The 26,396-nt window shown below is 36.5% G+C and overlaps 1 pseudogene; it reads left to right on the top strand.

Annotated features, from left to right (window-relative positions):
- Positions 1–9,503: 9,503 nt before the first annotated feature.
- LOC146464327 (uncharacterized) lies at positions 9,504–24,984 on the top strand (annotated as a pseudogene).
- The last annotated feature ends 1,412 nt before the right edge of the window (positions 24,985–26,396 follow it).

Raw genomic sequence — 26,396 nt, 5'->3', positions numbered from 1 at the left:
CAAGAACAACTCTATTAAATAAACAGAACAGAAACATCAAGCGAGAGAAAGGTGTTAACTCGGACACGTTTTCTGGGCCCATTTTCGTCATCAAGTTTTGACGATGACATATTTTTTTGAAGACTTGAAATTAATTTTTGCGCGACATGTATATACTTCGTGATAACAGAAAAATACCCAGAAGCAGGAATCAACAGCAGAAATGCTGTTGCTGCACTTTCCCAGCCTTCTCGGCAGCTGTTGTCATTGTACAGTATTTCACGAGATCCTGGTTTCTGTTACATTGCACTTCCCTTTGTTTGGTGTTGTCTTTCCTCTCATACTCTTCTCACTTCGATTCTTCTCCCTTCTTCGTCGTTTCTGCTGTTTCTAATATTTTTAACATAAAGCCGTCTATCTCTCTCTCTCTTTCGTCTGCATCCATCGGGAGGAGCTTCCCTCAAGTCTAATAGACGTAAGCTTCTCGATAAAATGCGGTTTCAGCACTTCCTGTTACAATTGTGATTGGATAATAGAGGTGTACATGTACTAATCCTTTGCTATCGTACTTGTCCTTGAAGAATTCAGACAAAAAAAGCGCCGGGTTTTAGACGTTACGGCAATGGTTCAATCTGAAATTCTTGAGGATTAAAGCCGAGAATTTTCAAAACGAAATGATAGAAAGGATAATAGATTTCTTTGTTGTCAAAATCTTACGTGGGTAAAACATATCCGTTGCACGAACCACAAAAACATTATTTTTGATTACAAAGGAACCTTAAAGTGCCCCTAACCCTTCGGTTTGTTTTTGTTTTGGTAGATTTCCATATCTGTGAAGAACTCATTTTCGAAAATTTTTTTTAGAAACATTAAATCCTTTTTTTTACGGGCGCTAAAAGTTACTGAAATTTTTAAATTTTTGCGCGCTTTAAGCCCCGCTGGACAAATTTTTGTCTCATGGGCTCATTAGGAACGAGCCAATGAGAAGCGTCTGATATTTGACACTTTCTTAGCTGTGACGTAAGAAAAGGACACCAGAAGGATTCAGAAGGAATCTTATGCATGCTGATTCCTTTCTCTACATTTCGAGAGTTGCTGCATGCAAAAACCACACATTTTTCAACCATTTTCTCTGTTTATAATTGTAGCATTACTGCGAATCTTCGGATATTTTTGCACGATGTCCTTTTCTTACGTCACGCTCCATATTTAAATGTATTTGGCCGAGTGGGGGACTAATGCGAACGATAGGTGAAAATATCGACAAGACTGCCTTCACTTCTAGCGCTCGTAAAAAAAAAGGATTCAATATTTCTCAAAAAATTTTTCGAAAACAAGTTCTTGAAAGATATGGAAATCTACCAAAAGAAAACAAATTGAAGGGTTAGGAGCACTTTAAAGAATATAAGTAAATTACGAAATCCACAAAATATGTGGGCACCACAACAGGTTTACACAAGTATTTGCGTTGGAAAATGGCTCCATACAGGAGACACTTTGATTATTGTGATAAGAATTTCCCTACTACGACTGCGTTGCTGAAGCACAGGACAACGAGGCATCACTGTGCGAGGTGAGCTAGTGTAACAACCGACACAACAGGCAAATTAATGCCCCAGTGTATCACTTAATTTAAACAGCGCCAAATTAATGCCCAAGTGTATTGATTATAATAAATTCAAGCAAATGAATGCCCCAGTGTATCACTTAATTTAAACAGCGCCAAATTAATGCCCCATTGTATTGATTAAAATAAACACGGCAAATTAATGCCACAGTGGCCGTGTTTTCACGAGCAATTTTTCAGGTCGCTTAGCGAGTGACAAACGGAAATCTCGTCAAAACAGTTGCTTTTCCAACTCGCTTAAAGTTAAGCGAGTCGGCAAACTTCAATGCAATTGTCATTAAATTTAAGTCACCAAACCAGGTAGCTAAAGCGACTCAGCAATTAATTTCCGCCAATGAGAAGAAACTTGCGGTCATTTATCTGATAAGGCTGTCAAAGCGAAAATAGAACATGCGTTTTATTTTTATGATTCCTCCGAAACAAGATGAAAAATTTTCCGTGCCATGATTTCAAGTGAGTGATTATGGTGACCATGCTGCGATGTTACACTTTTAAGACCGTATATTATTCCAGCACGGCAAAATTAGCAATTGTGGCTTCCTCAACCTGAATTTTGAATTTCGCGCGCCTGCTCTCCTCAAATTTGAAGAGTGAAATATAATCGTACTCGTGAAAACACCCATCAATTTTAAGGTCATTGAAAAACTGTGACATTATCTTCTATAAGCCCAAACTTGAGTAAACATTGAAGATTTTCAGCGTTTTGGCTGGGATTGTGCTTTGGGAGTTTTCTATTGTTTCGAGTCTGTCATGATACAGCATTCTTGTTCAGCACGCGTTCAATGTCCAATGAGTGCATTCGGAAGTCAGGCAAGCGTGGTCATTGGACGCGTGCTGAACAAGTATGCTGTACTATGACAGACTCGAAACAATAGAAAACTCCCAAAGCACAATCTCAGCCAAAATGCTGAAAATCTTTAACGTTTACTCAAGTTTGAGCTCATAGAAGATAATGTCACAGTTTTTCAATGACCATAGAATTCAGAATCCGGGTAGTTAGTTAATCAATTGTGGCCCTGAAAAAATTTGAAGGAAAAAAAAAAAATACGAATTTTTAAGAAAATGCTTTTTTTGTGAGGAGGACTCTGAAACGTTGACAAGCGTCAACAAATAGCTAAAACTATAATTTCTATATGTTTGCATTGCTCAAAATCGCGCGCATTTACAAGACCCTAAAGCTTTCTGCTGACTTGCAAGGGCCCATCTGTTATAAAGATCCCCAAAATAAAGGAATAAATTTCATAGTTTATTAGATATAATCGTGTAAAGTTTGCTTATCATTTTTACATAAATTATGACCTAAATTTAGAAAGCGCTAAATTTCTCGAATTGGGTCTTTGCGATTTTGTTGAAACTTTGTTCAGCGCAAGGCACTATTGCGCACTATGTGTAGCCGAGAGATTCCCACGAAAAAAGGCCGGCAACAGCAGAATTTCGACTCAGACCTCAAAGTAGCGTGGCACTATAGCCACGTGACATTTACTCCGATCGCCAATTTTTTTTTTGCTATATTGTACATTGATCTATATGTTATACATTCTATGTATTACACTTACGATAAAAGTAAAGGTGGGGATACCAGGGAGCTTCAAAGTTGGGTGGTACCACCCAAAAATAACTGGGTCGAGTCACCTTAAACACAGGCAAATTAATGCCACATTGCATCACTAAATTTAAACACAGGGAAACTAATGCCCCAGTGTATAAGTTAATTTATACACAGGCAAAATAATGCCCTAGAGTATTGGTGAAATTAAACACAGGCAAAATAATGCCTCAGTGTATCGCTTAATTTAAACACAGGCAAATTAATGCCACATTGCATCACTAAATTTAAACACAGGGAAATTAATGCTCCAGTGTATCGGTTAAATTAAACACAGGCAAATTAATCCTATTGCTTAATTTAAACACCGCCAAATTAATGCCCCATTGTATTGATTAAAATAAACACAGGAAAATTAATGCCACAGTGTATCACTTAATTTAAACACAGGCAAATTAATGCCCCAGTGTACTGGTTAAATTAAACACAGGCAAATTAATGCCCCAGTGTATTGATTAAATTAAACACCGCTACATTAATGCCCCATTGTATTGATTAAAATAAACACAGGCAAATTAATGCCACAGTGTATTGGTTAAATTAAAAACAGGCAAATTAATGCCACAGTGTATCGCTTATTTAAACACCGCCAAATTAATGCCCCATTATATTGATTAAATTAAACACAGGCATATTAATGCCCTCGTGTATTGGTTAAATTAAACACAGGCAAATTAATGCCCCATTGCATTGATTAAATTAAACACAGGCAAATTAATGCCAGAGTGTATCACTTGATCTAAACACAGGCAAATTAATGCCACAGTGTATCAATTAATCTTATAAAACACAGGCACAGTGTATCGCTTATTTAAACACCGCCAAATTAATATCCCATTGTATTGATTAAATTAAACACAGGCAAATTAATGCCCCAGTGTATTGGTTAAATTAAATACCGCCAAATTAATGCCCCATTGTATTGAATAAAATAAACACAGGAAAATTAATGCCACAGTATATCACTTAATTTAAACACAGGCAAATTAATGCCCCAGTGTATTAGTTAAATTAAACACCGCCAAATTAATGCCCCATTGTATTGATTAAAATAAACACATGCAAATTAATGCCACAGTGTATCACTTAATTTAAACACAGGCAAATTAATGCCCCAGTGTATTGGTTAAAATAAACACAGGCAAATTACTTCCACAGTACATCACTAAATTTAAACACAGGGAAATTTAATGCCCCAGTGTATTGGTAAAAATAAACACAGGCAAATTAATTCCACAGTGCATCACTAAATTGAACACAGGCAAATTAATGCCTCAGAGTATTGGTTAAATTAAACACAGGCAAATTACTTCCACAGTACATCACTAAATTTAAACACAGGGAAATTTAATGCCCCAGTGTATCGGTTAAATTAAACACAGGCAAATTGATACCCCAAATTTTTAGCTGCCTTTTCTTGTTTACGGGCCTGAGGGAAGTTGAAGACGCAAGGCTGTCGTCTGAGCGAGGCGTTTACAGAGACAGTCGGCGACTTGTGATCTCACAGCGGGTGTATTTAGTATCGTTTCTTAGGTAGCCGCTACGATAGAACTTTCAATGTCCCCAACTTTTTCCCGATGGAACGTAAGTTCTCTTTCGAGAACTTCGATTCTTCGCGATTCAGTCGGCGTTCGATGGAGAGCTTGTGTGCTGGAAGGCTTGCATCACCGCGTTGTCCGATATCAACATTGTTTATTGTCTCCACAACTCGCTTTCAAGCATCTAAACACAAAAATTCATCACAGGTAGATGACGACTGCTTTATAATATCCCAAGAGGCTAAACAAAGTAACGGAACGTTCTCCATTTTCCCGACAAAACTCACCGGCCTGAATGCGACAAGACAGATCTCGCTTGGAAAAAGCTCAAAGGACTTTCCTTTCACAAACTGGCTGGCCTTACGGTCAACCAGTTGACTTGGGAGGCTCTATCATCCGTTTACTTGGGCTCAGAGTTGATCCATAAATCCGATGAAGTGAAAAATTGTTCCCTGCCTCTGCAATGTGCGCCATTGTTGGCACGCGCGCGAGAAGTGAAATGGATTTGTCTTTCCCGCAAATTCATCTTGCCTCTAAAAATGGTCATTCAATAAATTATTAACAATTTTGTTTGTTCTGCCCTCGGCCGTTTTTGTACGGACCTCGCTGCGCCCGGTCCGTACTGCCACGACCTAGGGCCAAGATTCCTCAGTACGGCCCTCGCGCTCGGTTAGTAAGAGGTTAATATTTTTTTAATATTAACTTTAATTCATGGCAAATTTCCTCTTGAGAACCGTCAACCGCCAAAAGCCGTCAAATTTAACCGTCAAGCGTGAAAATCGGCAAAATTTTACCGTTAAGGTTACCCGGGACCTTCAGAGGTGTCTTCAGAGGTGTCTCGCGTCCAAGCGATGTAGCGCGTCCGGCTTAAACTGTAGATACCTGAACCCTTATATCAAATTAAAGCTTATGGAGCTGGCTATCCAACTAAACCAAGAATTGTGAAAACGTGTCTGCGAATTTTTTTGTCGATATATTTTTTCTCCGAGAGTGATTTTTGTACGATTACTCCACATTTTTTTCATCCTATTTCGAAAATGCTCTATAACTTTTCACTGCGATTGAATATGGCAAAACGCAGACACGTTTTTCTAGCGCTTTGGGTCAGGAAACTGAGGAGCAAATTAAATTAGCAAAAAACAAAATTCACTTTGACTTGTAGCTTGAAAAAGGTGATTCGGACGCTCGCAATTAGAGGTCGTGAAAAATTCGACAATTTATTTTATTTCAAAATTCTTGGTATGGTTTGATAGTCAGCTCTATAAGCTTTAATTTGATATAGGGGTTTAGGTATCTACAGTTTAAACTGGACGCGCTACATCGCTTAAACGTGAGACACCTCTGAAGGTATCAAGTAACCTTAACCGCCAAAGTTACACTCCCACTGAGACCCACTTAGCACCTCTAGGTTGGAATTTATCATTCGGGAGAAATTGTAAGACTGAGCCAAACCTCGGCCTTGACAATCCTTATGACCATACTAACTCCCTTCCTCCCCGTGGCTCAGTGGTCGCCCAATGCTGCAACTGGACAGAATGAATGATAAGCAACTCTCTGATAAGTATTGTCTTGGATAGTCCAATATGGCTCAACAAACTGATATTTAGAACATACGCATTAAAGCTTTAGTTTATGTTCTGCTGTAGTGTTTTTAAAAGTTGACTGAATAACGTTTTCCTTTTTCATCAGTCCGTCCTCTTTCGCTTAACTTCACGACGGATGGACGCAAGGGGCGATATGGTGTAGTAGATGTAAAGAGAGAGACTCAGCTCATTTTTCAAAAACTCGTGTCATTTTAAAAAAAATGAGCCAGTTCTCTAAGCGAAATTACCCTAAAAAAATAAAAATCCCAAGGTCACGAAAAAAATAAAAATCCCAAGGTCATGAAAAAAATTCCAAAAATTTCAAACGGACTTTTCATCTGCTTACGCGGAGGCCGGTTAATGAGAAAAAATCAAAGGGACTTTCCCTCGGCTTAAACTTCCGGTTATTAATGAGAAAAAATCAAAGGGACTTTCCCTCGGCAAGCCGAAATATTTTCACAGAAATTCTGTAAAAAATCATTCATTTTCTTTTGAAATCATACTTAACTCCCTCTATAACTATTCCCCCATTTTTAATAGTATCAGCAACTCTATTAGCCGATATTTTCAGTTTCTCCAAGGTTTCCTTTCTTGTGTTGAACTCAAGCCTTTCATTTGAAGATTCAAAAACAAACTTGCTCAATTTTTTACCTTTGGAAGGAAGTCCAAAAGCTTTTTTAAGCTCCTCATTAGTGTAGGCCATTTTGTTATGAATTCTTTTTTTCTTTGCCATTTTCAAAAGACTCGCATGAATTGGATAAACTGTGATTTCATCACTTTTTGAAATAATTTGGTTTAAATAATCAAGTGATGAACCATTGAAAGAAATTTGAAAAATATCTTTTCCACTCACTAAAATTTTTAATTCAATTTGTTCTTTTTCCATTTTATATATTTTTTTAAAAAATTTATTTTTTCAAAAAAAAATTTAAAAAAAATTAAAAATATATATATATAAAATGGCAAGTAAGACCTCAAATCCAAAAAACCAAACGCCTTTTTACTCTCGTTGGTAGGGAAACATAACCAATTATTTGGAAGGTTGGAAAAATTATTTTTGGGATATGTTTAATCACTCCCCTTATCAAGAGACGCCAACAGAAATTAATGAACCAACAACAAGAGTCACAGAAACAGCAACAGCATTGAGTGGTTTTGCAAGACAATTTCGAATTCAAAGAGAAGGAAATTATGATGAAATAGAATTCATGCAAATTGTCAAACCAGATGTTTTGAGAATAATGAGACAAAATCGACAAACAAGGATGAGACTCATTCTCAATTGCTATATGACAAGAACTGATTTGACCAACGGAAATATTATAGATGCGTACCCATATTTTCATTCTCAAACAATTGAAAATCTGGGCGCTCTGCGCCCGATCCCTGGAGGGGATCATGAAGGGATAAATGAATCAGAAATCATTGACTCTATGATTGAAACAATCGAAGAAAGATTTCAAAATTTCGCTAACAGAGGATCAAACTGGGTTCTTGAAAGAGTTCTGTCACTTGACGTTCAAATGACACAATACATTCCACTCAGAGGGAGATCATACATCCCACTGCCAGATGTTATGGCGAACAAAAAAGCAATCATCAACATGAAAAATGATGACAATGAATGCTTCAAATGGTGCATCACCAGAGCTCTTTTTCCTGTCAAGAAAAATGCAGAAAGAATTGAAAAAAAATTGAAAGAAAATTCAAAAAGACTCAATTGGAATGGCCTGAAATTTCTAATTGATTTGAAACAAATATCACATTTTGAAAATTTGAACCAAAACATTTCAATAAATGTTTTTGGTTATGAAAAAAAAGCTGTTTATCCTCTAAGGCTTTTCAAAGGAGAAGATTCCCGAAGGGGGAATCGGAGCGAAGCTACAGAAAGGCAACACCAAATAAATCTTCTTTTGATTGCTGATGATGTAAAAAAGCATTATTGTCTCATCAAAGACATGAGCCGTCTTCTGTCAAGTCAAATCACAAAACACAATGGATCAATTCATATTTGTTTCCGATGCTTGAATGCTTTTCAAACAAATGAAAAACTTGAAATTCACAAAGAGATTTGCAAAAGCCATGAATTAATCCAAATGCCAGAAGAGGAAACTTTCATCGAATTCGAAAATCACATTTGCTCACAAAAAATGCCATTTGTCATCTTCGCTGATTTTGAGTCTCTTGTTGAACCAATCAGCGGATGTCAACCGAATCCAGAAAAGTGTTTTACCAGCCAGTTTCAAAAACACAAACCTTGTGGGTTTTGTTATCATATCAAATGCTCTTTTGATGAAAACCTTTCAAGAACTGTGACATATCGAATGAAAAATGAAGACTCACCATTAGGTAGTCGGAGCGAAGCTCCATATCAAGACATATCTCAAATATTTGTTGAAATGATTGAAGATGATATCACAAGGATTCAAAATATTCCAAAAAAGCCCCTGATTATGACACAAAATGATTGGAAAGATTTCAACGAATCAACAAAATGTTGGATATGTCAAGAAGAATTTGAAAAAGACGAAAAAAAAGTCAGAGATCACTGTCGCTTCACTGGAAAATTCCGAGGAGCAGCTCACAACTCATGCAATCTCCGATACAGAAAGCCATGGTTCACTCCAGTGATTTTTCACAATCTTCAAAATTATGACGCTCATCTTTTCGTCAAAAATCTTGGAAAAACTGAAGGTGACATCAGATGCATTCCAAACAATGAGGAAAAATACATTTCATTCACAAAAAAGATAGTTGTTGGTCGTTACATCGACAAAGAAGGAAAAGAACATGAAATCAAACACGACATCAGATTCGTTGACAGCTTCAAATTCATGGCATCTTCTCTTGATGCATTAGTCAAGAATCTGGAAAGAGACAAAAAGATTGAAACAAAAAAAAGTCTCCTAAAAGAAAAAATCAGGGAAAGAGGAAAAACCCTTAAGGAAGAAAAACTGACTCCAAAAGAAAAAGAAGAACTTGGAGAAAAACTTGATCTTCTTTCAAAAAAGGGAGTTTATCCTTATGACTTCATGGACAACATCAAAAAATTTCAAGAAACAAAACTTCCCCCAAAAGAAAATTTTTATTCAAAACTCAACGATGAGAATATCACAGATGAAGATTATCAACATGCTCAAAAAGTTTGGAAAACTTTCAACTGCAAAAACATGGGAGATTATCACGATCTTTATCTCAAAACAGATGTTTTGTTGCTTTGTGATGTTTTCGAGGAATTCAGGAATGTTTGCCTTGAAAACTATGAGCTTGATCCAGCATGGTATTTCACTTCTCCAGGTCTTGCATGGGATGCATCTTTGAAGAAAACACAAGTCAAACTCGAACTCCTAAATGACATTGACATGCTTCAAATGATTGAAAAAGGCACAAGAGGAGGTGTTTCAATGATTTCAAACAGATTTGGAAAAGCAAACAACAAATATATGGGAAAAGATTTTGATCCAGAAAAACCTTCAACATTTATCCCTTATCTTGACGCAAACAATCTTTATGGCTGGGCAATGTGTGAGCCTTTGCCTGTTAGAGGATTTGAATGGGTTGATGAAAAAGAATTTGACAACTGGAGAAATTTTTCTTGCATTCTTGAAGTTGACCTTGATTACCCAAAAGAACTTCATGACCCTCACAATGATCTCCCACTTGCTCCTGAGAGAATCATTGTCAAAAATGTTGAAAAACTAATTCCGACTCTCAACAACAAAGAAAAATACGTAATTCATCACAGAAATCTCAAGCAATATCTCCAAATGGGTCTCAAACTGAAAAAGATTCACAGAATCATCAAATTCAAAGAAGAACCTCGGTTGAAATCTTATATTGAACTCAACACAAAGCTCAGAGCAAACGGAAAGAATGATTTCGAAAAAGATTTTTTCAAACTCATGAACAATTCTGTTTTCGGAAAGACCATGGAAAACATCAGGAAAAGGGTTGACATCAAATTGGTCAACAACAGAAAGTCTGCATTGAAATTCGCAGCAAAACCAAACTTTGAAAGTTGCACAATCTTTGATGAAAATCTGATTGCAATTCACATGAAAAGAATGAAACTTCTTTTCAACAAACCAGTTTATTGTGGAATGTCGATTCTTGACGTCTCAAAAACTCTCATCTTTGGATTACATGAAACCAAAATATCACGAAAAAGCCAAACTCCTTTTCACAGACACTGATTCTCTTTGTTATGAAATCCAAACAGATGATTTTTTTCAGGATATTTCTGCTGATGTCAAAGAAAAGTTTGAAACATCAAATTTCCCAAAGATTCATCCATCAAACATTCCAACTGGAATCAACAAAAAAGTAATTGGAATGATGAAAGACGAAGCAGGAGGAAAAATAATTGAAGAGTTTGTTGGACTCAGGGCAAAACTTTATTCAATCAAAATGCATGAAGACAAAAAAGAAGAAAAAAAATGCAAAGGAATCAACAAATCAGTCATCAAAAAAACAATCACACATCAAGATTACAAAGATTGTTTCATTTCAGGAAAAAAACAAATGAGATCAATGAATATCATCAGATCACATAAACACGAAATTTTCACAGAAACAGTCAACAAGATTGCTCTTTCTGCAAATGATGACAAGAGAATCATCAGAGAGGATGGAATTCACACGTTTGCACATGGGCATGATAAAATAACAAAATGAATCCAGAAAACATTCCATTCAATGCTTTGATTGTTGGTCCAACAAATTCAGGAAAAACAACTTTTATTGTGAATCTTCTCAAAGAAACATTCAATCAAAAATTTGATTTTATTTTTCTCCTTTGTCCAACATTCATCAACAACAAAACCTGGGATAATTTTGCTGAGAATGACAAAGATTTTTTCATTATCATTCTAGAACACCATCAAATCAATGACTGGCTCAAAAATAATCTCCTTTGCCTTTGAAGGAACAAACACATTGATCATTCTCGATGATTGCGCTTCATCAAAAGATGTGAAAAAAAGGACAAATGAACTTGTGAAACTTGCTTTTTCTGCAAGACATTCAGGAATCAGCGTTTGGGTTCTCACTCAACAAATGTCAAGCATAGCAAAACCTTTCAGAGAAAACATTGTTTCTTTGATTCTTTTTTTCACCCCATCAGCAAAAGACATGAAAACAGTCTTCGAAGAATTCGCAGGAGATTTGACAAAAGATGAAAAGGAAAAATACATGAAAGAGTTGAAAGAAGTCAAATTTTCTCATCTTGATTTTTCCCTCAGACATCCTTTTGAAATTTCTTTGAACTGAAACAAAATTTCCATTTGATATAAAATGGAAATCCAAGAACAAGAATCAATAAAAGAAGTCATGTCACTTCTTGAAACTGAACCCCAACCCATTGAAACAGATCACAGAGAAAATCTCGCCATTTTGGCAGCAAGTGGCCAATGCAAGGAAATGATTGGAGTTGAACTCACTCAAGATCAAATCAAAAGACTTTCAAAGAAAGATGTTGAAAAATATTTCAAAAGATACGAAGCTTCTTTGTCTTCGAAAACTTGTGGTGCAATTGTTGAAACATTTTTGCAAGCCAGTTCAAAAGCACTTTGTTTTTTTTTTCCTCTTGACCAAGAAAAGTTTTTGAGTGGATTGAAAAATGATTTCATTGTGAACAGAGAACTCAATTTGATTGCTGGAAGTCTTTATTTGAAATACGGAAAATACATGGCTGCTGCGAGTGCAAGTCTTTTGGCAGCAAACAGTTTGAAACTTGAAGAAGGAGCGAATAGAAGCGAAGAACCTGTGAAGGAACCTGTGAAAGAAATTGAAGAAGAACTTGAAAAAGAACTTGAAAAGAACCTGTGAAAGAAATTGAAGAAGAACTTGATAAGAACCTGAGAAATAACTTGAAAAAAAATTCAAAAAAAAATCAAAAATTTTTTTTTTATTTTTAAATAAAATGGAAATTCTTCAATCATTATCAGCCAGAGTTCTTGCGAAAAATGATTTCAACGAGAATTTTTTCCATAAAAAACTCATGTGTCATTGGGAAATCAGAAATGCCAAAAAACAAGAAATTTTCGATCAATTCAGTGTTTATGAAAATTTTTGTCTTGAAATTGAAAAAATCCTTGATAACACTTATGAAATTTCCGAAAAATATTATAGTTTTATTAATTCAGCAACAAATGGACAATATAATGATTTGTTTTATGAAAATGAAGAAATTTTAGAACCAAATTATGAAAAAAATTATCAAGATCCTGATGAAATCAGAGAATTTTTAAATGAGTCAATTGAAATTCTTGATTGGATAAGAGAAAACGAAAAAGCAATTCAAAAAAAAGTTCAAGAAAAAGAATTAAAGGAAAAAAAATTGAAGAAATAATTTTGAAATTTGAGGAAGTTCACAATGATTATCAAGATTTTGATGAAGATGAAGGTGGATACGACAAAAATATTGCAGCAAAAGAATCGATTGAAATTGAAGAAATTGAAATAATCAAAGATTCATTGGGTGATTATATTGGAAAAGATTATTTGGATGGAATTGAAACGATAAAAGAATTTTTGGGAAAAAAATTGTTTTTTATTTGCGTTTTTCCAAAAAAATGATTTCATTTGGAAACCAAATGAAATTAATCTTCAAGATCAAAAAATGACTCGATCTCTTCATTCGTCAAATCATTAATCAAAAATTCATTTACTTTGACTTGCTTTGCATAAAGGTTGAGAAGCACACCGTTCTTTGAAAATGATGAAAAACACGCCAGAACACAACCACGCATCTTGATTTCTTTGTTTTCATTGAAACATTTGCTTTGATCCATTCTTTTGTTGAACTCATCAAAAAATGGAGTATTTTTGTTCATCGAAATGCCGATGCCACCAAAACAAGTAACATTTTCTTTGCCAGCCAAACGATGGATCCGATCAAAAATCTCGTAATCGACAGGTTTCAGACAAAGTTGCAGCCTTTGACCATATTTTGTGATGACAAAATCACCCTTGAGTTTTTGGAGAAGATCTTTGCCATCGTATTGAATTTTTTCGAAATTGTTGCCTTTGTAACTCGATGGTATCAATTTGAATTTTTCAGGTTCAAGAGTCATATTTTAAATAAAATAAATAAAAATAAATAAAAAATTAAAAAAAATTATTTCATTATTATTTGCATTGATTTTTAAAAAAGAAAAAGAAAAACGGAATAACCAAGAAACTTGTGAAAGAAAGGAGTTTTTTTTCTCATTTTTAACAAGTTCTTTAACATCCTTCAAGATATCCTTTTTTAAACTCATCTCGTGTTTGAGTCTGTCATTGAAGACTTGCATGAGTCTTGTCTTTGTTTCTCCCGTTTGGTTTCGAAAGAAATGAAATCTTGACTCATGATTTTCTTGAAGATTGTCTTTTTCAAGATATTGTCGATGTTTTTGTCTGTTTTCTTCTGATTCATTTTTGAAATATTCCAAAAGAACTTCAAGTTCTTCTTTGTTTAATTTTTCCATTTTAAATGAAATGACAAGAAATTAAAAAATCATTTAAAATGGAAACTCAAGAACCTGAACAAATCAGAGAACCTCAAACAAGTTCTGAAAAGAAAGAAAAACCTGATTCTGAACAAATCACAACAACAACAAAACAAACAGTTCCAAAAAATCCAGGAAGAATTGCGGCTGGAAAAAAACTTGCTGAACACAACAAAAAAGCACGTGAAGCAAAGAAAAAAGCAAAAGAAGTCACTCTAAGCGACACTCAAGAACAAAAAGAAAACCCTATATCAACTGAAAATGAAAGCGAACAAAGAAGCTCATTTTCACTCACTCAAGTGCTTTCTGTTGCCAGCATTATTGTTTCGATTGCTGGATTGTATTACAAGAGGGAAGAATTGAAACATCTTTTCAAAAATAAAAGCAAAGTGGGAAGCGAACGGAGTGAGCGTGAGCGTGAGCGAAGCGAAAAAGCACAAAAAGAGTTGATTGATCATATGGTAGAAGTTGAGAGGCAAAATATTGAAAGAAAAAAATCTCCAAAATTAAAACAAATGGATTAATTTGTTTTCTGAAATAAAATGTCAGACAATAAACTCGTGAAAACAATGACTGATGCTGCAACAATCACTGGATTGGCTGCAGGATTTGGATGGATTGCAAAGAAAGTAATCAAAGAACCCATGACTTCTGATCCTTCCTCAAATCTCATGAATTATGTGAAATTCACTGTAATCATTGCTGCCTCATTGGCAACAAAAGATTATCTTGAAAAACAAAAAATATTGCCAAGTTAAAATGGCAAGCATCGCAATCATGATTGGAGGAGTAATAATCAATGCAACCGCCTTAGTTGGTGGATCTTATCTCGCAAAATTTCGTTCTGGAGATTCAGAATCAGCCTCACTTGAGGAAAAAAAGAGACACAACCTGGCAGTTGAAAAATATCAAAAAGAACTCGAAAAATACGAAGAAAATCGAGCAAAACTGAATGATTGGATTCAAACAAATGACAGAATAAAAGATGAAGCAAAACAAAATTTCGCAAACACTGACTTTGCTTTAAAACTTTATTACAAGGTTCATCAACAAAAAATTGATCATCTCAAAGAACCTCAATTTTCAGACTTTTACCAACCAAGCGAATCTCAAAAACAGGGAGAGTTGATCTTTGTTGGAACATCAGCTTTGGCTATTGGATTTGCAGCAAGTCATTTCCTTTAAAAATGTCAAACAAAAAATTGTCAAAAATTTATTATTCCCCAAAAGGATATTGGAAAGGCTTTCAAGCAGCGAAAAAACTTTCTCAAGAAGCCAATGTTTCTGAAGATGAAGCGAAACTTTGGTTGATGAAACAAGCAATCTGGCAAATCTATCTGCCTGTTCCAAAAAACATCCAAAGACCAACATTTGATGTTGAACTTCCCAATGCAATTCATCAAGCTGATCTTCTCTTTCTTCCTCATGACAAACTCCCAAGAGGGAGAAAGATTTTCAAATATGCTCTCACAGTTGTTGATGTTGCAAGCAGATTCAAAGCCGCTGGACCTCTCACTTCAAAAGATTCATCTGAAGTTTCAAAGGCTTTTCAGAAAATTTACAAAGGACCTTTGAAATGGCCAAAAATTCTTCAAGTTGATCCAGGAAGAGAATTCATGTTGAGAGATTCAATCGAACTTTGGGTGAAAGACTTTTCAGTTTTCAATATTCCCAAGAAATGAACTTTAAATCTGGTGAAAGATCCACAGAATGGGTGAAAAGGCTTCCAGAAGTTGTGAAAGCATTGAACAATGAAACAACTCGACTGACAGGAAAGAGGTCAATTGACGCAATCAAAGAAAAGGTGGTTGATTCAAAGAAACCAAATTATTCAAGACCTGTTGGAAAAAATGAAAAGAGACTTGATTCTTCAGTGAATGTGAGGTTTCTTTTTGCTTCTGGTGAACTTGAAGGAGGTCAAAGAAGAGCAACTGATCCGAATTGGTCTCTGAAAGTTTTTTCAATTGACAGGGCAATTGTGAATGAAAAAGAACCGGTTCTTTATTATTTGAAAGATGGTCCAAAAAGAGGATTCGCCAGAGAGGAGTTGATGATTGTTCCTCCTGGAACTGAATTGCCACCAGTTTAAAATTTCTTTTTGATTGATCAAAAAGAAATTAATGTCACACTCTCAAGCTCTTTGTTCAAAATGTTGAATTGCACATCAGCCAAGATGAAAATGTGACATTTGACATTTCCTGAACCACTTGCTGTTCCTTTGATTGACAAATAAACTCCATCTTTTGTGTTCACCAATCTCATTCCACTTCCATGAAGATCATTGTCTTTCATGCTTCTGAGATCGATGAACAATGCAAACTTGTCTCCAGCAAAGAATTCAGTTGCGTTCATTGACGAGTTTTCCTTTCCAAATCTTCTGAAAACTTCGTCAAACATGTCTCTCGTTTTCATTCCTTGACTGAAAATCTTGTTTGGAACTCCATTCACGTCAACTTTTACCTCTTTCATGTCAGGATTGAATGTTTTTTCTGAATCTCTTGCACCTGCAGTGTAAGGTTCGAAGAAAAGGAGGAGGATTCCCTTCATTGATCTTCTCGGAACATTGATTGACTCGTTGATAATTAAGTCTGTTCCCTTTGCAAATGTGATTGTTTTGTGATGAGTGACATGCTCAAACATGAAACGATCTCCGTTGAGAAGATTTGAATTGACTTCATCTGAAAGCTTTTTGCTTTGAATAACCTCATATTCAAGCTGAATGTTTGTCAATTCATATGCAAGTTTTGTTGCATCTGATCCCTTCACAACACCGCTTGCAGGAGCAAGGGTCAATTCAAAAACCAGCTCATCAGACAAGGCTCTTGGATAAAAAACTCAATGATCTTTCAAAATTTCGTGATTAAGTCTGATTCTGTATTTGCTTTTGAAGATATCATTGAGCTTGTTTTCCTTCACGACTGAAGAAGTTGGTTTGTCTCCAGCATTGGATCTGATTTTTGAGAGAGCCTCAGATTGAATTCCCTCACTCAACATGTTTTCTCGTTCGTGTTTTGTCAAAAAAAGATCTTCCCATAGCTTGAAAAGATCCCAACCGTCTGTGTCAACGAGAATTTCTCCAGCAAACTTGATTTTCAATCTGGAAACCAATGCTCTTGAAACATTGTTCACCAGAAAATTATTTGCATGGCCACTCACAAGCAAATCAAAAATCAACGCGAGTGAATCTGGAACCAAGACTGTTCCCTCATGAAGCTTTGGAACTGGAATCCTGAGTGTTTCACCTGGGGAAGCTTTGTTTGGATTGAATGTGACTCTGTGAACAGTTCTTTCTGCCTTGAGAGCGTTTGATGTTTTTTTCTCAAAATTCGGATTGATTTTTTCACTGACTTCCATTTTAATATATTATTTTTAAAATGGCAGAATACATTCCTTTAGAAGATCTTGATCCTGATGAAGAAGATAAAAATGAAGATAAAGATGATGATGAAGATTCTGATCAAGAAATAAACAATCCCAGTGAAAGTACTCCAAAGACATCAATGAACAGATATTATGGAAAAGAAGGAGCAAGACCAAAAACTGCAGAAACATCTTTCATTGAAGGTGAAACTCGAGGTCGAAAAACTTGGGGAAACTCGCAATCCCTCACAAAAGATGCATGGGATGATCTCAGTATATTATACCCAAATGCAGAAGATGATAAACTTGAAGCTTGGTTTTTCAAAGATAAGATAGAAGTCAGGATGAAAAAAAGTGGGAAAAAATTCTACCCATTAATGACCAAAGAGCAAACAACAGGAAAAGAAAGATTAAACCCACAATTGCCAAAAGAAATATTATCTGCTTTGGGCACTGATGCTGAATCTTTGATCGCTCAAGATAATTCTGAAATAGGAGAAAACCGGCAGAGACTGAGAGAAGCAGAAAAACAATTGAAACAAGCAAAAAAGAATACTGACTAACTCCAAAAAAAAGCTCAAGAAATCAGGGATTTGAGAAGCAAACTCGAACGAACACAATCAAAAATTGATGCAAACGAAAAAGAACATGGCTCGAGTCTTGAAAATGAAACAGAATTGCAAAGACTGAAGCAGCTGAAAAATAATCTGCAAAAAGATCTTGAAAATGCAAAAAAAGAAAATTTGTCTTTGCAGAAACAAGTGAAAAACAAAGAAAAAGAACAAGAAAAGGTTTACAAACTAAAATTTGATCTTGCAAAAAAACAAAAAGAAAGAAACACTCTTGAAGAAAGACTCAACACGACAAAGACCATCGATGAACTGAATAAACGAGAGGCTGAGCTAAAGAAACAAATTGAAACTGACAAAGTAATCCTTCAAGATGAAAACACTTCTTCCCAACTGAGAGCAGAAGTTGAGGCAAGAGTTGCAGAAAATGAAGAGGAGCTTGCCAGGCTGGGAACACAAATTGAAGAAATAGAAAGAGAAAGGCCTCTTCGAGAGAAAATAAAAAACATTTTCAAGAAATATGGATTCACAGTTGCTGCTGTTTTCCTTGCTGTTGGTTCAACAATCGGTGTGATTGTGAATGCGCTCTCAAAAGGACTCAAATCTGTTGCCAAAGGAGTTGGAAATGCTTTGAAAGATCTTGGAAAAAAGCTTGGTCAACTTCTTCCTGGATTGATTGGTTCAATCGTCAGTTTCACCTTCAAAACTGCAGGACAAGTTGTTGGATTCCTTGGAAAAAACGCTTGGCTGTTGATTCTTGCTGTTGCAGTTTTCATGGTTGAAAAGATTCAAAAGAAAGCGAGCGGAGCGAGCGCGCGATAGCGAGTGAAAAATTGAGTTAAATCCATTGGATTGGACTCAACGAAAAATACGATAAATGGCAAATGCTGCGAGTGATGCTGCAATGATGACTCCAGATTTCAAAGTTTCGTGATTTGATTCTACTTTTTCTTGGCTTTCATTTCATGTCGCTCCGCTCCGCTCGCTGTCACTCGCTTCCTGAAGTTTTTTCGTGACTGTTGAAGAATCCAAAGACGGTGGTTTTTCATTTTCTGTATTTGAAGGATGTGAAGTGGGTCTGTTAGTTTTTGATTGTCCTCCATCCATCTTCCTGACTCCAACTTTTTTCAAGTCAACATTGACATCAGAGTTGACTCCGAGTTTCATGTTTCCAGTTGCTTTTTTCAGATTGTTGTTGTATCCAACTGTGCTTTGAGTGTTCAGAACAAGATTTGAAGGCATTAACCATGTTCCTGGTGAGATGGCAAGATCAAGCCTGACTTTTGCCTCATCAATTGCAAGCTGATATCTACTGATACTTTTTGACAAGTCAGGCTGTCTGATTGCATCTTCCATGAGGACGAGAAATTCTCTTTGAGCTTCCTTTGCGCCTCCAAATTCACCAAGGATTGATGATCTGACGTTAACTTGTGCTCCAAGAGTGCAATAAACGAATACTTCAATGGATTGATTGAGTCTTGACATTCCTGCTTGGGAAAGTCCGTTGAGAGGTCCGTTTGGCATGAAAAATTCAAACTGTTTGTCAGCTCCTTGATCATTTCTGATGAAATCAATTCTGTTTCCTTTTGCGTCAGTTCCGCCTTCATCGGAGAATCTTTGACTTGATGGGTTTTCAAGGGTTGCTGGAGGATAAGTCCAATGCTTTTGTGCAAAGTCTCCTTCTCCTGGATAAAAGATGTTCACATATCCCAAGCCAAAAGTTTGACCAAAGGTGAATCTGAAATCTGCGTTTGGCGAGATTTGAAATTCTGCACAGATTCTCTTGTATGAAGGAATGTCGAATTTGTTTTCAGTTTGACTGAATGTGGGATCACCTGGGAGAGCAGATTCACTTTGAATTCCTCCCATTTCGAAGAGAATCCTTCTTGTTGTGAAATAAATGTGGAAAAGAAGAAAGGATTTGATTTGAGGTGGGAGTGAATTGACGAGATGTCTTGAGATTCCAGAAGCTGTTGTTGCGCACCAAAAGGCAAAGTTGAGTTGTTGCGGCCAATGGTCAATGTTTGGTTGATTCAGCCATTTTCTTGATTCTTTTCCTGTTTTGTGGGTGATCTTTGTTTTCGTGAATATTTCTCGGAATTTTGTTGTGAAGCTTTCATTTGGTTTGACAAAAATTTTGATTGGTTGGTTGAGGATTTCCCCAAAAGATTCGGGGATTTTGGCTGAAAATGGAACAGCTGGAACTGGATTTGAAGGATTTGAATTGAGAATTAGCTCGATTGGAAAGCCTCCAAATCCAAGAGCTTTCTTCATTTCAACAGACCAATCTTTGGGATTGGGTGAAACAATTTGCCAATGTTGACCGGGAACAATAACCAAATTTATTTGAGCTGTTGCGTGTGTTTTGTCGGTCATATCCACTTGTGCAACGAATTTGCTGAGGTCAGCGTTGGGATTTGGCTTTGAAGTTTCGCCATGCTTTTTCTTCTGCTTGTTCGGAAAGTCTTTTTGCTTCTTTTGGGTGGGAATCTATCCATTTTAACAAGTTTTCCATTTTTTATCTTTTGAAAAGAAAATGGTTGTTTTGACTGTTTTGACAAATTCAAATGATCACACGGTTTACTTTGGTGAACCAATTGAAAAATTTGGGTTCATCAGGTTGATCAGTTGCTCTTTTTATAATTCTTGGTTTAATTTGAAAGAAAGAGGAGAAATCAGCATATTTGATGACAAAAACGTTAGTGCTGTCAATAGAATTTATCCTGGAAATTACACTCTTTACACAATCGGTAAAGATATAAAGAAAATACTTGAAAAAGAAAACATCAAAGTAAAACTTGATGACCAAAAAGGTCCAATTGTGATTGAAAATCCTCTTGGAAGAAAAGTTATTTTTGATCGTGACCTGACTCATCTTCTTGGTCTGACTGATATCAGTCAGGACGTTTCGCCAAAAGCCCAACGACGGCACACTCTGAAAAGTGGAGATACTGCCATCAATCGTTTGGCTTCATTCAACAACCTCTTCATCAACTGCGATCTCGTTGATAAAAACGAAAATTTTTTCAACGAAAAACCTTCAAATGTTTTGGCGTGTTTTGACATCAAAGGAAGGCCTTTCGAAAGAGTTGAATATTCATCAAAACATAGCCCGTTTCGGAAAATAGCAGGTGGGAAAAAAATAATCGATTCTTTGCGAATCACAGTGACGGAAGAAACTGGTGAGGTCATCGATTTTAATGGGCTTCCGTTGAGATTTGAATTTGAAATTATTTGAGATCTTTTAATAAAATGAGTGAACAAAATATTATTCCAAGTGCTCCTCAACTTTATCCTTCGCTTCAAAGCGAAGTGAACGAAGTTGGCGCTGAATTCAGATTGAAAAAGATTTGTGATTGTCAAAAACAACTCGAAGACGAAATTTCTCATTACAAACGAGTCAGCAAAAAATACAAGAGAGCAAAATCAGTCGCTTCGAAAATAACATCCGTTTCAGTATTTTTGACAACCTTGTTGGCATCAAGCAGTGTCGCAACTTCGTTGAGTGGAATCGGGATTGCTGTCGGTGTTCCTTTGAGTTTGACGGCATTGATTACGACGCTCGTCTCATCGGCTTCAATGGCCGGAAGTAAAAATTTGGAACGGAAAGTGCGAAAACATGAAAAGACTATTTCTCTCGCTGAATCGTCGCATTTGTCAGTGAGTCGTTTGATTTCGAAAGCTTTGAAGGATGGATTCATTTCTGATGGTGAGTTTGACTCGATTTTGCGAGAGATTGAAAAATATTTTTCGATGAAAGAGCGTCTTCGAAATAAAGAAAGGAAGGATTCAACAGTCAAAAGCGAACCGACGAAGCCAGTTGATGTTGATGCCTTGAAAGAGGAGATTAAAAAAAAATATCAAAAAAAACTCGGATCCCTTCTCGACGTAGCGAGTTAAGAGTTGAATTTGAGAAGAGATCGGGTGGCTTTTCGTTGTTTATTTTGCGAGAGAAAAATTAAAAAAGCGAATTTACATATCCAAAAAGATATGTAAATTTTAGTTTTGTGAAAAATAAACATCACAAGCGTGTTAAATAAAAATCATTTTATTTAGTTTCTAAGGCATTTTTTTCTTGGCAACGGCGGTCATTTATGGCCGCTGTTTCTAAGGCATTGTTTTCTTGGCAACGGCGGATATTTATGGCCGCTGTTTCTAAGGGATTGTTTTCTTGGCAACGGCGGATATATATGGCCGCTGTTTCTAAGGCATTGTTTTCTTGGCAACGGCGGACATTTATGGCCGCTCTTTCTAAGGCATTGTTTTCTTGGCAACGGCGGACATTTATGGCCGCTGTTTCTAAGGCATTGTTTTCTTGACCACGATAAAAAAAGTTTCAAGTTGTTTGTGACCAAAAAATTTGAAACTCAGGAATCTCAAGAACTTTGAGAATATTTGAGAGTTTGTTGCACATCTCTGTTGTTGTTAAATCACGTTTTTTCATCCGTGGAAATGGTTGTAAAGCATTTGCCAAAGCTCTAAGTCTTCTTGCATGACGAACAGAAATGTCTGTGTTATTTGTGATCCACTTGTCAAAAGTTCCAGTCACGCGCTTCATAATTTTTTCCCTTTGGTAAATTTGTGATTCACTTTCCAAGAGTAGACCAAGATTGATGTCCGCAACAAGAGCTTGATTTTTTTATGTTTACCAAAGAGTATGTGTTTTTCTATTTGAAGTGAAATTTCTTCCCAACTTTGGTAAACAGAAGAGTTAAAAGCAGGCTGTTCTTCTTGAAGTTGCTGATTTATGATTCTTGATTTCAGAAATTCATGAATTTCTTCCACACTTTGATGGTGTCTCCGACTTCTGTTCCCAAACAAGTTTCCAAGACTCGCTTTCGGTTTACTTGGTTTGTTTTCTTTGAAGTAAACACTTGCCGCAATTTCATCTTCTTTTTGTCCTTTATCGAGACAGGTTTCGAGAAATGTTTTCATTTCATCGTGGTAGATAATATATTCCTTCAGTATTGCTTCTTGTTCTTCAGAGATAGTTAAATTTGTTGCAACGCCAAGCAATTCACTACCACAAGTATAATCCCACGACATTTCCTCATCATCAGTCATTTTAAAATTGATTTGAAAATGCGTTGATTGCTGTTTTGTAGAAGAAAAAGGGAGTTTCCCTTTCAAAGGATAACCAATCAAGTGGTTTTAACATGACGTATTGGTCGAACAAAACCCCAATACTATTTTTCGTCGGTTAGCACCGGACGTTTTTACTTTTGACTTCCTCGAAAGCCTTCGCCACAAGAAAGGAAGTCTTAAGAGGTTGCCTCTGAAAATGTTGTGAAACACGTTTCCAAAAATCTTAAAAATATTTAAAAAATATTTATTTAAAATGGAAAACGATTTTCTCGATTTGAAACTGAAATTGAGAGGAAAAGGCATCTTCGATTTGTTTCTCGCCAGAGAGACAAAAAATGATTTTATTGAATTAATCAAACAAAGCGATGAAATCATTTTGCAACCTGCTCGTTCTTCGCTTGTTGAAATGGCGAAAAAGAAGCAAATAAAAAACAACGTAATTTTCACGAAGAATGAGTTGGAACAAGCGCTTGGTCTTTCTTCAAAAAAAGACAAAATGAAAAAGCCTTATATGTTTTTTCAAACGCCGTAAGTCGATTTGAATTCGCCACAAGAAAGGAAGCGATGAACGGAATGAATCTTTGCGCGGTTGGAATTGCAAATGCTGCGAAAAATGGAAAAATAGTGATTGGCGATGTTGAGTATGATTTCAAAAGAGAATGAATGATTTTTACAGAATTTTCTGTGAAAATATTTCGGCTTGCCGAGGGAAAGTCCCTTTGATTTTTTCTCATTAATAACCGGAAGTTTAAGCCGAGGGAAAGTCCCTTTGATTTTTTCTCATTAACCGGCCTCCGCGTAAGCAGATGAAAAATCCCTTTGAATTTTTTGGAATTTTGTTCATGACCTTGGGATTTTTATTTTTTTCGTGACCTTGGGATTTTTATTTTTTTAGCGTAATTTCGCTTAGAGAACTGGCTCATTTTTTTTAAAATGACACGAGTTTTTGAAAAATGAGCTGAGTCTCTCTCTTTACATCTACTGGTGTTATGCAAAATGTCACAGTTCCAAGGAGCGGTCGCTATCTGATCAAAGCCTGGGGCGCTCGAGGAGGAATGCACTCGTACAACTATGGTTACAAACCGGGAACTTACTATGGCGGCCGGGGAGCGCTGAAGGAAGGCATTTTCACACTGAGTAGAGGGACAGTACTTAATGTTGTGGTGGGACAGAGAGGAGGAGATTCAGTGGAGGTGAAAGGAGGAGAATCAACTACAAGGACAGCAGCTGAACTAGGACTGTCTGTAGAGGACAATGCTGGTACAGAGGGAGAGGGAGGGAGTTTTGTTTATGCAAGTGGTAATGTACTATCATCAGCTGCCGGAGGGGGAGGGGGTGCTTCTGGTGGATATAACGGGGTGGATGGTCAGTCGGGTACTGGTGGCAAAAGAAGTGTGGGTCGATATTCTTCTAAAGCTAGGAATGGAGGAACGGGGGGACAGCCAGGTGAATGTAACACTGCAGGTGCTGGTCACCATGGGGGAGTGGATGCGGGTTGGTTGGCTCAGGGATGTGGTAGGGGCGGATCAAATGATGGTGAGAGAGGAGGGTCACGTGCTCAGGGTTGGGTAGGTTGAAGAGCTGGTGGAATAAATAGTGAAAACAATGGAGGGCCACCAGCAGGGGCGGTAGGTGGGTTTGGTGGTGGGGAAGGGGGATCCGAAGACAATGGTGCATCTGGTGGTGGAGGGGGGTACTCTGGAGGAGGAAGCAGTACTCACTCAAATCAAGCCGGAGGGGGAGGTGGTTCGTATTGTAGTGGGACGAGTTGTTCAGGTGTAAATGGTGGAATTTGCAAAATGATGGGCGTGTTCAAATTGCCGAGCTTACTGATTAATTTTTACAAAATTTGAAATAAGTTAGAGTGAACATTACTGTTGGACTTCTTTTAAGATCTCAAGGTATCTTACTTGTAATAGTTCCACTTCAATTTGTTAGCTGGTTTAAAATTCGTAATAATTACTGAAGACAGGAACAGCGAGAGCGATGCAAATCATGATTGTACTTAAGGGATATCAGTTTCCACATACACACCAACAAATTCTTAAATCTGATGATTACTATCGAGTATGTGTATTTAGAGCTGGCTCCAGTGTGAAACTTAGAAAAGATACACCTTATACTTTATTATGTGATAACTGTTCAGTTGAAGAGGCTAAGTTTGTTGATTACCGTGAAAAAAAAAAAAGTCCTCTAATCGGTTTGTGGAGGCGCGGTGGTGTAGTGGTTACCCCATCGAATTTTCGATCAGACTTCTGGGAAGATCAGAGGGTTTGTGGCTCGAGGCTCGGTTGGTCTCTGTATTAACAGAGGGATTAGAGAGGTTAAGGATGACGCTTACGCAAACGGCAAACGGCAAACGGCAAACGGCAAACGTGAGATAACACCACGTGACCATGTTTATATTATATTAGCCGCTTGCTGTTTTCAGTTTCTCTGTCTAATTGAGTAGTTTTGCGTTAGCATCAAAGGCCAGAATTAGTTTGCACTATTCTCATCGTTGTACTCTTTATTTCAAGAAAACATAAACGCGAATCTCACGTTTGCCGTTTGCCGTAAGCGCGGTTCTCTATCTATCCAATTTAGAATCGCATTTACGGCAAACGTGACTGAGATTCACGTTTATGTTTTCTTGATAAAATGAGTACAAAGATTAGAATAGTGGAAAATAATTCTGGTCTTTTATGTTAAAGGAAAACTAATCAATTTTACTCAGAAACTGAAAACAGTGAGCGGCAAATGAAGGATTAACTTGGTCACGTTGTAATTTCTGTCGTTTCCCGTAAACGCAGTTCTAAATTACGGCAAACGGCAAACGTGCGATTCACCTTTATGTTTTCTTGATAAAATGAGTACATATATTAGAATAAACTCTGTATTTTTTATAAGAACGTCTAATTTTGGAGCTGAGGCTGAACGTTCTTATATTTTTTTACGATTTGAGGCTGAAAACGTTTTTAAGATGTTCTTAAATTACATGGTATATATACTACATGTATTTCAGTAAATCAAGCATTGCCTGCTGAGATATAGTATATAAAAAGCATGCTCCTTAACTATTTTGGTTAATTTACACGTGTTACCTTGATTTTATAGACAGATTAGCAAAATAAAAACGTTCTTAATGGACTCTAAGCCTGAGGAATGTTTCTCTAAAATACGTTCTTAAAATTTTGGTTAATCTCAGCTTCAACGTTCTCATGAAAAAGCTTCTTATAAAAAAAAAAAAGTAGAGTGTATTGGAAAACAATTCTGGTTTTTTATGCTAAACGAAAACTAATCAATTTTACTCAGAAACTGAAAACAGTGAGCAGCAAATGAAGGATTAACTTGGTCACGTTGTAATTTCTGTCGTTTCCCGTAAACGCAGTTCTAAATTACGGCAAACGGCAAACGTGAAATTCACGTTTATGTTTTCTTGATCAAATGAGTACATATACAGTGGAACCCCGTTAATACGACCACCTTCGGGCCGCGAAAATGCGGTTGTTATAACGGGGTGGTCGGATTAACAAGGTTGTAAAACTAAGGAAATGACTGGACTTTCACTTCATTTGGGGCA

The sequence above is a fragment of the Pavona decussata genome, unplaced genomic scaffold, assembly GCF_977016875.1.
Source record: "Pavona decussata unplaced genomic scaffold, jaPavDecu1.1 SCAFFOLD_165, whole genome shotgun sequence".
Lineage (NCBI taxonomy): Eukaryota > Metazoa > Cnidaria > Anthozoa > Scleractinia > Agariciidae > Pavona > Pavona decussata.
Note: the sequence above shows the minus strand (reverse complement) of the source record. Positions and strands in the feature narration are given on the sequence as shown.